At 39.9% G+C, this 13,449-nt stretch overlaps 1 long non-coding RNA gene across 1 annotated transcript in view; it reads left to right on the top strand.

Annotated features, from left to right (window-relative positions):
- LOC102029156 overlaps nucleotides 1-12,239 on the top strand; it is a 28,595-nt gene extending 16,356 nt beyond the window's left edge. The window contains exon 2 of the long non-coding RNA XR_001236591.1: nucleotides 12,113-12,239. This is a non-coding gene — a long non-coding RNA (uncharacterized LOC102029156). The remainder of the gene's footprint in view (nucleotides 1-12,112) is intronic.
- Nucleotides 12,240-13,449: the final 1,210 nt, after the last annotated feature.

The following is a 13,449-nucleotide window of genomic DNA, read 5'->3' as shown; positions in this document are numbered from 1 at the left end:
CTTTCAGATCTTCTGGGAAAATACCCAGAAGGGGAATAGCTGGGTTGAATGGGACCTCTAGACCTAGTTTGCTGAGGCATCTCCAAACTGATTTCCACAGTGGTTTCATCAGTCTGCATTCCCACCAGCAGTGGAGGAGAGTTCCTATTTCTCCACAGCCTCACCAGCATTTGTTATTGGCTGATTTCTTAATGCTAGCCATTCTTACTGGGGTAAGGTGGAATCTCAATGTTGTTTTAATTTGCATTTCTCGAATGACTAATGATGTTGAACATTTTCTCTTGTATTTATTTGTCATTTGTATTTCTTTATCTGAGATGTGTGTGTTCATTTCAGATGCCCATTTTTGGATTGGGTCTTTGAATTTGGGGGGGTCGATGCTTTTTAATTCTTTATATGTTCTAAGGAGAAGACCTTTGTCCTAGGGATAGTCAGCTAAATTTTTTTTCCAATTTGTGGGTTTTCTTTTTACTCTGCTGGTGATTTCTTTAGATGTGCAGAAACTTTCCAGTAGGATGAGATCCCGGTTGTTGATTCTTTGAAGTATTTCTCATGTACTTTGGTTTTTGTTCCTGAACTCTCTGCCTACCACTGTGTCTTCAGGATTTTTACCTACTTTCTCTTCCCATAGATTTAGTGTTTCTGTTTAGCCTGTAGAGCATACCTCACTAAATGCAAAAGAATTGAAATTATCCTATGCATATTATCTGACCACAGTGTAATGAAATTGGAAATTAATGACAAAAAGAACTCCAAAAACTCCATAACACTTGGAAATTAAATAACAACCTCCTGAACAACCAGTGTGTCACGGAAGAAATTTTAAAATATCTACAAACAAACAAAAATGCAGATACAACGTACTGGAATCTGTGGGATAAAATGAAAGCAGTCATCAGAGGAAAATTTATAGTGCTAAACTCACACATAAGGAAAACAGAAGGAGAACAAATAAACAACCTAATGCTGCACCTCAAACTTTTAGAAAAAGAAGAACAAGTCAAGCCCAAAGCTCAAAGAAGGGAGGAGATTATAAAGATCAGGGAAGAAATTAATGCAGTTGAGACAAACAAAACCTTACAAAAAATAAACAAATCACAGAGTTGGTTTTTTGAAAGAATAAATAAAATTGATAAACTCCTAGTCAACCTTATCAAAAAAGAAAGGAAAAACTCATATTCATGTAGTAAGAAATGAAAAGAATGAAATCACTACAGATCCTATAGAAATTCAAAAGGCCATTAATACCTCCTTTGAAAATCTTTACACCAATAGTATAGAAAGCTCAGAAAAAAAGACAGATTCCTAGATATGTACAAATTACAAAAGTTGAATCAAGAAGATATAAAAATCCTGAACAACCCAATATTAATTAATGAGATTGAAAATATAATTAAAAATTTACTGACAGAGAAAAGCCCAGGCCCTGATGGATTCATAGCAGAATTTTACAACAAATTCAGAGATTTAATACCAATACTCCTCAAACTCTTCAATGAAATTGAAAAGGAAGCAATTCTTCCTAACTCATTTCTGGAGGCAAGTATATTAATACCAAAACCAGAGAAAGACCCCACCAAGAAAGAGAACTACAGACCAATCTCCCTAATGAATATAGATGCAAAGATACTCAATAAAATACTAGCAAATAGAACGCAGCAAATCATGAAGAAAATCATACTCCATGACCAAGCTGGATTCATTCTAGAAATGCAGGGATGGTTCCATATTCACAACTCAATATATGTTATACACCATATCAATAGAACCAAAGACAAAAACCACATGATCATCTCAATAGATATGGAAAAAGCTTTTGACAAAGTTTAACGTGCATTCGTGATAAAAACCCTACAGAAAATAGGAATAGATGGTCTTTACCTCAACCTATTCAAAGCCATCTGTGAAAACCCAACAGCCAACATCCTACGAAATGGACATAATCTAAAAACTTTAATATTAAAATCAGGAAGAAGACAAGGATGTCAGTGTCACCACTCTTATTCAACAAAGTTCTGGAAGCATTAGCCAGAGCAATTAGACAAGAGACAGAAATAAAAGGAATAAAGATAGGAAAGGAAGAAGTAAAATTATCACTATTTAAAGATGACATGATACTTTAAATGGAAGACCTCAAAAACTCCATAAGAAGACTCCTTGAATTAATCGACAAATTCAGCTTTGCAGCTGGATACAAAGTCAACACTCCAAAATCAATAGCATTCCTATACACAAACAACAAACAGATGAAAGAAAAATTAAGGAAACCATACCTTTCACAATAGCATCCAAGAAACTGAAATATTTAGGAATCAATCTAACAAAAGAAGTCAAAGATCTAGTCAATGAAAACTATAGTACTTGGAAAAAAGAGATCAAAGAGGATTTCAGTAAATGGAAAAACATTCCTTGCTCGTGGATGAGATGAACAAATATTGTGAAAAAGCCCATACTCCCAAAATTATTGTACAGATTCAATGCATTTCCCATTAAACTACCATTAGCATACCTCACAGATCTCAAGAAAACGTTCCTTAAATTCTTCTGAAACCAGAGAAGACCCAGAATAGCAAAAGCAATCCTGGGCAACAAAGACAAGTCAGGTGAAATCACAATCCCTGACCTGAAATTATACTACAAAGCTAGTGTCATAAAATCCACCTGGTACTGGCTAAAAGACAGACCTGAGGATCAATGGAGCAGACTGGAAAAAACAGCCACAACCAAACACACACTCAGTCACCTAATCTTTGACAAAGGGGCCAAACAAAGTCACTGGAAGAACGATAGCCTCTTTAATAAATGGTGCTGGAAAAATTGGCTTGCCACCTTCTGAAGACTGAAAATAGATGCAAGTCTATCACCATGCACCAAACTAAAGTCAAAATGGATCACAAATCTCAATATTAAAACTGAAACAGTGCATTTTAAACTGGCTTGGAAGATGTTGCAGCTGTGCTGCATTTTTTACTTTGAAGAATGAATTGTACTGGAGCTCATGGAAGCTGGAGGCTCATGCTGCATAATACAAGCTCTGGAGAAAGAACCCTCCTGCTTTTGCCAATTACTCACCAGTTCCCTTCTTCCTAGATATCAATCCCTGTTGTACTTCTGCAGGAAAACTGTGCTTTTCTTCTTTCCTCCCCTTGCTGTCCTCCCTCCTCCCCCTTCTTCATCTCTTTTGGTGTCCGGACAGCAGCCCTGATGACATCATACTGCAGTTATCCTTCTGCTTCAGAGCCATCAGAATTTAGACCCAGACCCAATCACAGTCTATAGTATCTTCGACAAATATTTATCTGTGAGTATTTATGGACTTATAAATTTTTAAATGATAACAGAAATTATTTTTTTCCTAGCAGCTTAGTGATAACTGATGACTGCTGCCATTTTTTCCTCATATTATAGGCAGACACATTCACTCTGATCATTTGTCCAGAATTCTAAGAAGGACAGAGTTCGTACTTCTAGGTGTCATCTTAATGTTTACCCACAGAATGCAGGATTTGCTCTGCATAGCAAACCACTGAGCTACATAATTCCCCAGCCAGGAATCTTTAGTAAAATGATCTAACATGTTACAGGCATAGTAGGCATTCAGTAACACATGACAGAGAAATAAATGAGTGATGCTCTACTCTGTGAAGTACAGCCCCTTCCCTCCACCACACGTCCATACCCAAGGTCACAGGCAGCTCAAGTTGCAGTGTTTCTCTGTCCTATTGCTTCTTATTATTGTTTTTTTTTTTCTTTTTGGTTTTTCTCCAGTACCGGGAACTGAACTCACAACCTTGCGCTTGCCAGGCAGGCGCTTTGCCGCTGAGCTAAATGCCCAGCCCCTTGCTTCTTATTCTTTATATAATATTTCTTGCAAGTGCTTCACCTTGTTAAGACAAATTCCAGGAAGACAGTGGTTGGTTTTTTAACCCAGTTCTTGCTGATGGTGAGTAAACTAGGATGATAGTTACTCCTTTAAGCCTGCTGTTCTGTTATCCCTGTAGCAAACTCCCTGGACCACTCCTGCAGGCAGTGTGAGGCAACAAGCCATGGTGTCTATTCTTTGACCATCCTTTGACCTTCTTAACATATCTGGCATTGAGTATCATCCATAAAACTTTAGGAAGGGTGACAAGTCCATCTGGGATTTTCCAGAAGGCAATTATTAAACATCCTTTACCATTTATTTAGTCTTTCCAAATCTTAGTTATTTTCTTCTTGTTGCTCAGTAGCTATATCCAGAGACAGAGGAATCGGGTACTTTCTTGATGCTCTGGTTAAAACTTTGTGTAGTAGGAAGTAAATGCACTATAAGAAGTCTTGGGAATCATCATTGCAAATGTTTCATTATCCTGCCTCAATAATAGATGCCATTTACTATGCACTTGATATATCTAATGTTTTTATTTGTCACAACAAACCTTTAAATCATCTCTGTTTTACGTACAGGGGAACCAATAAACAGAGAATTTATCTTGTCTTTTATTTTTTTCATACTGGGAATTGAACTCAGGACCTTGCTCTTGCCTGGCAGGTGCTGCACCGCTGAGCTATATCCCTGGACCTAACTTGTCATTGATTATGTAGCTAGTAGTGACTACTGAGATTTGAACCCATGTAGACTATTGTAGAAGCTTCATTTTTAGCATATACGTTATGAGGCCTCTTTGAGAGATGATGGAGTGTTTGGCCGTATCTTGCATTTACATCTGTTATGGGTTGGGTAAAAAATGTCCCCCCCCCCGGTAAGGTGGGGCTTTTGGAAGGTGATTGGATCATGAGGGAACCACACTTATTAGTATGCACCTGCCCATGTTTGTAGCTGAATGTGCTGGTAGGAAGTTCAGCCTCATTGGAGGAAGTGGCTTCATGGGGCGGTGCCTATATCTTTCTCTGGCTCCTCCTGCTCTCTTTGCTTCCTGGCTGCCAGGGATTGTGCAGCTTTCCTCCTGGACCAGGACTGGAACCTCACAATTTAAGAAACTGTAAGCCAAGTAAGCCTCTTCTTAAATTGCAGGTGTCAGGTATTTTGTCCTAGTGAATGGAAAAGTTGACTGCTATAATACCAACTTCTAAAATCAGATTCAATCATAAATTTTCTTATTTTCTTTGTAAAGACTCCCGTTCTTTTCAGCTGCAGTGAGAGTTCCATGAGAGCATTTGAGGAAAGCATTCATGTTATCTGACTGTTGTATGTGAAACTGTTCTTTTGGTTAGCTGCCCTGACAGAGTGGTCAGCAAAGCTCCGGCAGTAGCCCTAGGTAGAGAGACACGTGACTGGGAGTCTCAGTTCTCTGCTTCTGAGTTTATCTCCAGGGCAGAAAAAAGCAGGTAGATTCAGATCTCTTCAACCTGCTGCCTGTCTTCTTTCTCCACTGCAGACGTGGCAGTGAGGTCCTTCTCTTCCAACCTGTCCCTCCCTTTAGTAGAAGTAGGTCAGCCTGACCAAGTAGGAAGGGAGTTTCTAGCCCCTCCGGGCCAGCATGGCTCTCATGCTGTTTGCGGTGCTTCTCTCTGCACCTCAGGGCTACGAGCTCCTCATTACATTCCCCCTCCAAGGAGCTGAGGCTGCCCTGTCCTCTCCACTCTTGAGACCTCAGAGTACACAGCCAAGCACCCTAGTGCTAAAGCTCCCCAATGTTAGGAACAGACAAGAAGTGGATAACATGACAGTTCGAATAGATGCTAAGTAATCTAAATTTGCTCCTTGGTGAATTTTGAATGGAAGAGCAGTGAGAATCTTTTATTTGGATAACATGATCACAGAGCTACCATCTCAGAATTCAATAAAACTACATTATATCCAAACATAGAATTGGGGTTGTAATGCTTATGCCGCTCCAGTATAAGGCATTCAAAAGAAAACAAGCAAAAAGCTAGAATACTGGGCTGGGGACTTAGCTCAGTGGTAGAGCTTATGTATAGCTTGTGCAAGGTCGTAGGTTTAATCTCCAGCACCACACACCTAAAACAAACAAACACCACCACCTTTATGCCCACTTTGGAATTGCAATAAAATGATTTTCTTTTACAGCCAGAATACCATATCACTGTACTTTTTTGTTCTAGGGATTTCTACATACATTCTCATAATACTCAAATAAGGTACGGTATTATTGTCACTGTTTTACAGATGAGAAAAGTAAAGATTATCAAATGTAAGTAGCTATTCAAGATTACATTGTTAATTGATCACAGGAAAGATTTGAACCTGGGCTTTTGACTTATAACAATCTCTTGAAATTCACAAGCAATTGTTCGAACAAGTACCAAACTTTGCAACTGTGCTTACTTAAAATGTTCTCCAATTAGATAGCATTTAAAAATATAATTATTTCTCATGAAGAGTGGATTAATCAAATATAATCACGAGATAATCTGCCTGATTAAGTTTGTTGCCCCAATTGCAGAGAAGCTTCTATGGAGCTCTCCTCGTTCAGCCTAGTGATCCCGTGATTAAACACAGTATCTCTGGGCTTCTCAGGTTCAGTCTATATGTTCTGGGCTCCTGATCTAGGGGCTCATCTAGCCTGCCTCCCCTGCCCCACTTGTGTGTTGGGAGACCTTTGCTCACATGGATGTTCTTCCCGGTCCAGCATCATGCCTTTTTCTTCATCTAGTGCCTGATTTCCTCCTGCTTTGGCTATTGAGTTTAACCACCTAGTATTCTCCCTGCTTCTAATTTTCATCCTTACATGCTATTGTTTTTGCTCAGAAACTCTTCCCGCTCCCAGTGCCCATAGGCTCCACATATGGAATAGTCTAAATTCCTTACAGTGTATTTCAAACTGTCAGAATTTGGCTCTAATATAACTTTGTAGACATGCTGTCTCCTACTTCTCTTCAAGATACTTGATCTAACCAAACTGGCCCCTGCTGTTCTCAAGACATTTCATAACGTTATTCTCCAAGTCTCTTGTCATAATTTCAGGCCTGTGATGACCTTGTGCCCCTCTTCACTCGATGACATCTATATCTTCCTAGTCCAGCTGAGCTTCTGCCTCCTTTGTGAGAGTCTGCAGGTCCACGTGCTTGTCTTTGTCTGTAATTTCATAACATTTGGATTTTTAAAAAACCATTACAGGATGGTTTCTGCTTTGACATGTAGTTACTTATAATTTGTGAGTCTCTCTCTCTCTCTCTCTCTCTCTCTCTCTCTCTCTCTCTCTCTCTCTCTCTGTTCTGTAGCTCCACCAAGAATGACTATTTCTTGTCCTAGCTGTGGCACCTGTACAGCTTAGCACCACAACCTCCTAATAATAAGCAGTCAGTAAATGCTTGCTGACTTAAATATGTTCTGATAAAGTTTGTTCCTGATTACGTGACCAAGATGATGATTTCATTAAAACCGGCAGTTTAAGAAGAGCCAAAATTATTTTTAGATTTTCTCGTGGCCTTAACAGAATCTAATGTTTGATCAGATGCCTTCTTTAATGTTATTCCTTCTGACGCACCAAATATCTGCGTGCAGGGGAACACAGAGTGATCTGCTCCGTGTTCTAGATGTCACCTTTTGCCTGTTTACTCCATGAAGATTTCAGCAATCTTTGCATAAAAGCAAAATGACCTGACCCCGAATAACCTGAATGAAACCCATTCTATTCATTTGCTATGGTCTTCTTGATGATGGAAAATATGAGTTTTGTTCTCACATTAGCAGTGCTCGCTGAACTGTCACTGAGATGAAATTTGTGTCACAAAATTGAAAATTGGAGGCCCTCAGTATTCATCCTTTTTGCTTCTCCAACTTTTCTTCTTTCTATTTTCTACTTCTGATTTTAAAAGGGCTTGTTTGAGTAATACATATAAAATTAGCTAGCATATTAATATATTTTATACAGCATTTGTATTGTATATACCATATTATATATACATATATGTATATATGTATAATATCTATTTTATGCGTATAATTAATATATTACATGAGTATATATGTGTATATAATATATTACATATATAATATGTGTGTCTGTATCTTATATAATATACACATATATGTCAGTATATATATGTATATATATATGAAAAAAGGTCTAAGGAACACAAATTTTGGAAGCTAACAATAATATTTTAAATAGATAGTGATCTTAAAATGAGTGTGTAAACACTACAAAAATAATTTGTAAAATTAACTATGGTCCTTTTGGCCAAATTATACCAGCCCTAGGCCCAGAAGAGAGAATCCTCCAATACCATAAACACGCCGTGCAATGCAACTCACCAGGGAGCTCACTGTTTTGTCCTGTCTTATGGGTGCAGAGATCTCATGGAGAACTTGAAATATATTTTGAGAACAAAAATGAAAATAATAAAGCTGTGGAACATAGGAAGAAGTCACTGAAGTAGAATTCAGGGATAGTGAGAAGGCTTCCTTTGTAGCAGGGCTTTCAAAGTAACACCTCCCACAGGCCTCTTCCCCACTCCAGGAGCCAGGTGGGTCTCAGGCATCAGATACCCACCACTGCTTGTGAACGGGGGTCCTGGACTGTGCACTGACTTCTCTATAGAGACCACTCAGCAAACCCTGTTCCTTACTCTGACTGTGATCATGAGTCTGATGCTTGTGACCAGGTCCATATTGCTGTGGGTTTTTGCCTTTTGTGTCATGGTCCCCATTTAAAATCTGGTAGAAAGGAATTTGACCTCTGTCAGAAATATGCACTGGTTCCCCCAAATTGCACGCAGTTGTGGAGGTTCTTACACTCCATGAATCCAGTACATGGCTTCTGAGCTTATTATACTCTCGCTAGACTATAAATTATGAGGGCAGAGATTGTGTCTTATTCAAATTTCTATTCTCAACAAACTTGGCATATAATAAATGCTGGTAATGCTTGATGAACTAAATAATTTAAAAATGAGACAATTATCTTGAAAAAATGGGGAAACAATTACTCTATTAATAACAAGAATGACTATAGCCTTAAGCTCTATAGTTGTTAGTCTTCAGCCCCATTGAATACATATACAGGAAAAAAGCTAGGATAACTTAGGAATCAGATAGAATTGAATTGGCTGTAAAAAAGGCTTTCCCTTTTGGGGATGAAGGTGGGGGCTTCCACACTGAAGTGAGTTAAAACCAAAGTGGGTCTCCCCAGGCTGCTTCTGGAGGTGTACTGTTCTCCGTGGTGTGATGGGCAGGATGGAGGCCAAGGAACTAGGCGACGGAAGGGTCCTTCAGCTTGGAGATTCTACAAGTTGTTGGGTCCATCATACAGAGGGGCTTTGCAGGGCCAATCTTCACAATGAACTCTGTTCCTAAGGGTTTAGAGACTCAATCTGATCTCAAGCACCAGGTTAAATAGGACTCCCAATCATGCATAGAACATGACCAGAGCATCCACAAATCTGCTTGGAGGAGGGGAAGCTGTGAATAGATTTGTAGAGAAATTTGAATGACAAAAGAGTTGGCAGTTTGGTTCCAAGTACCAGGAAGACAACGTAAGAGGGGATAATGGACAAAAAGAGGCATCTATTGTAGGCAGGACATGGTAAATTTCCTAGCCACATGCTCTCCAGCCTGGAATTTATCCCCAGCATTAGGAAAGACCCAGGGGATTTTTGCCAACCTTATTCCAGGATGTCTGATTGATGTCTTTGTTCTTGGCAGTGCTAAAGTGTGTAGAGTATGCCAGGACCCACCTCTTCAAGAGAGGTGGACAAAGCCAGTCTTACACATTGGAAAGCTGGATAATAGTTGAAGTCTGTTCCTAGGAAAAAGCTGGGAACTGGGGTCTTTCTCTTGCTCACAATGCGCTGAGCTTGGGATAAGAGCTGTGGTGAATGCTCACACACTTATTCAAACCCTTGCTTTGTACTCCGTAGTGCCCATAAGTTTACCTTGTACTGGGCTCCATCAGCTTTGTCTGAAACAAACAAGACCAAAGCTAGTTCCTTGTACATCATTAGAAAAGACTGGAATGCAAAAGATGTGGTCCAACTTCTCGGTTTCTCAGGAAAAAGCTAGGATCTGGGTTCCTCCTGATCATATAGCTCTGTGCTAGGAGTGGGATAGGGGGAAAAAAGTAGCCCAACTTTTCTTTCTAGTTTCAATAGACTGCTTTTCTACTCTCTTGGAGAGCAGGAAATGCTAAACTAATTTCTAGATTTCTCATAAAACCAGTGAATCCCATGTTGGTGTCGAATAGCTGTGTTTATGGGAAGAAGCATCCCAGGCTTCCTGTTGTGCTGTCTCGATGACATCTCTGTTCCTTTTCTTATAGATGAAAAAGGAAACCCAGAGATCTTGTATAAACTGTATGTCTGCCATTGGTTGGGAGATTGGGATTTGAAGCCAGGTCTATTAAACTTCTAAAGAATGCATTTATCCTGTTAAACCACCCACCTCCCCAGGAGGCTCTGTGTGCAGTAAGGGTTGAAAAAATGGAAATATAAGAGATGGATATAAAGGAAATATTTTGTTATTAAAAAGTCTTAATTACCATAATAAAATCTTAATATACTGTGAGCTCCTTGATGGATGAAATTTTTCCTCTTTTCCCCCTTCTCGATCTCCTTCTCCTTTGCTGTCTTCCTCTTCCTGTTTGTCTCTTTCTCTGTCTTCTTCTCAGTTTGAGACAGAATCTGGGTAAGTCACCTGGGATGGGCTCAAATCTGCAACCCTCCTGCCTCAGCTTCCCAGCATGCTGGAATTACAAGCTTGCACCATCATGCCTAGTTTGTGCTTCACTTTAGATTCTCTACTACTTAGTACAACATTTGATAAATGAATATGATTATTTTGTAGTTGTCTCATTCTAAATGTGGCTTCTTATTCAGAGCCACAGATATTTGTTTATTCAGTAGATAATTTATGTAGCATCTTTTGCAGACCTTGTAATAGTTTATATGGTAGGGTTATAGTTTTCAACAAGACAAGTAAAATTCTTCCTTTCATGGTACATAAATTCTAGTTGCAAGTAGATCAAAATATGTGTATGTACACATGTGTTACATAAGCAAATATTGAGTGTGTGATATACACAAACACATATGTATATATGTATGTATGTATGTACAGATAAACATTTAAACTGAAGGTTGAGTGAATAGAGATGCCTATGTCAAATAGGAAGAAAAAGCACTCTAGGCAAGGGGTATGAAGGGATGTTTGAGGAACAGTAGGAAAAATTGCTAGGTTTTTGGAATTGAGAATGAGCCCAAGGTGTTTGAGGGCAGTAGAAAAGCAAGTGGGCTGGGGGAAAAAGGAGTGAAAAGAGTGATACAAAGAGCCAGAGGAGTAGCAGAACTATGAGATGTGATAAAAATACAGTGAATATCTAAACTTTAAAAAGTATTACAATAGAAAACATTTCCATTAATCCTCCTCAAAATACTTCCCCTGACTTTGAACACACATCCCACACTTCTTGCCGCTTTCTGAAGCAGTTCTGGAAATTCTTTCATACGTGCCATTAGGTTCACTATTGTAGCTGCTTCAGTGTCTTGAATCAATTCAAAATGCTTACTTTTCATGGTCATTTTGACTCTGGGGAAGAACCACCAGTCACACAGTGTAAAATCTGGTGAATAGGTGGATGAGGACAAACAGTAATGTTTCTAGGAGCGTACCTTTCCCCCGGATGGCACTCAGAAATAGCAAGCATCTTATTTTTATCATATGTATAAAAACACTCATGAAAGAGGACTTCCTGAACTGCTTCAGAAAGTGACAAGAATGATGGGTAAGTGTATTTGAAGCAAGAGCAAGTATTTTGAATGAGATTAATGGCAGTGTTTCTTCTACTGAAATAATTTTTAAAAATGTAAACTTTCACTGTATATTTTGATAGCTTGTTATTCATTCTGGGACTTGATTTATTCTACGGGTGCTAGGAAGCTACCAAACAGAGTTACAGGTTTGATCCAAAGTGTACCTGTGTTCTGTGGCAGGGCTTTTGAAGGTGGTTAGATCACGGGGTGCCATACCTATCCGTGGATTAGTTCACTGATGGGCTTATAGCTCACAGCACAGTTCAGGGATGGGACGTGGGTCAGAAGCAGGGAAGGTGTGGAAAGGTGTATTCTTGACTATGGCTCCGCCTTTCCCTCTTTGCTTTCTGGTGGCCCTGAATTTAACATTTTTTCTCTGCTGTGTCCTTCTGCCATGCAGGTTCTGCCCTGGAGCCAGCTGACTATGGTCCTGTCCCCTAAAACCTGTGAGTCAAATCCCCTTTAAATTGAAGATCTCAGGTATTTTGTGCCGCAGGTGGGAAAGTGAATAAAACAGATGGCTCCAAGAAGGGACTGGTGTGATTTTATTTGTTGTTTTGTGTGTGTGTGTGTGTGTGTGTGTGTGTGTGTGTGTGTGTGTGTGTTGTACTGGGAACTGAGCCCAGGGCCTTTGCACTGCACAACATATCTAGCCTTTTTTGGTTTTTATTTTGAAACCAGGTTTCACTTCAGTCACTCACATGTCGAGGCTGGACTTGAAAATTCAGTCTCCCTGCCTCAGCCTTTCAGTATGCTAGCATTATAGGATTGTGCCACCATACCTGGCCCTGATGTACATTTTTTAAAGATAACTAAATACTATATAGAAAATGGGTCTAAGGGACTGATACGGCTCAGGAGGTCCGGTTGAGAAGCCATTCCAGAAGCTGAGGCAGGAAGATAAGATAAAGGCGGTTTGGGCTGGGGTGGTAGTAGCAGTGTTAAAGAGAAATGGGCAGATATGAGATACTCCAGGGAGGCAGAGTGTCTTGGTTACTTTTTTCTTGCTGCTGGGACAAAATATCTGATGCCCAAAATTAAGGAAGGAAAGGTTTATTTCACTTACAGTTCGTGGAGGTTTCAGCCCGTACTTGGCAGATTATAAGGCAAAGTGGCACGTGGCAGAGGGCTGCATCTCAGGGTGGCAGCACACAGCTAAGCAACAACCACACACCAGGGCGGAATGGGGGAGGAATGTCCTCAAGCACCCTTTTCCTCTCCCTTCCATATGCAAACTATCCACTCCCGGGTGGGTGCAGCTCTCACACCCATATTCAAACTCTAATAGTCTGCCCCTCAAGCCTGGCCGCTTGAGGCTTTGGGGGGACACACCGATTCAAACCATAACACAGAGTCAGCGTGCTTGCCTGTTATGTGCTGTGACGGATGGTGGGGTTGAAGGAATCACGGGAGGCGTCCCGGTCTGGTGAAGCACTGGGAGGAAGATAGTGTTATTTGACAAGGTGAAGTTTGTGGGGGGGGCACGTTAGAGGGTAGTAGTAAAAAGCATGTCTCCAGGGACTCTACAGTCCATAATGATAACAGCTGCCGTTTAGCTAAAATATGATCATACATGTTGACACTGATATTTTATTAATGACCTTCCTGAAGCTAAGGAAGATTAAAGAAAGTGCCCAAGTCCATTTAGCTAAAAGAGGAAGGGCCAGAACTGGAATTCAGACTGTCAATGTAAAAAAGTATTTTCTTGTTTTTTCTTTTCTGTGCCTCCTAGCGTGA

Source organism: Chinchilla lanigera, unplaced genomic scaffold, assembly GCF_000276665.1.
Source record: "Chinchilla lanigera isolate Chin_1 unplaced genomic scaffold, ChiLan1.0 scaffold00061, whole genome shotgun sequence".
In the NCBI taxonomy this organism is placed as follows: Eukaryota; Metazoa; Chordata; class Mammalia; order Rodentia; family Chinchillidae; genus Chinchilla; species Chinchilla lanigera.
Note: the sequence above shows the minus strand (reverse complement) of the source record. Positions and strands in the feature narration are given on the sequence as shown.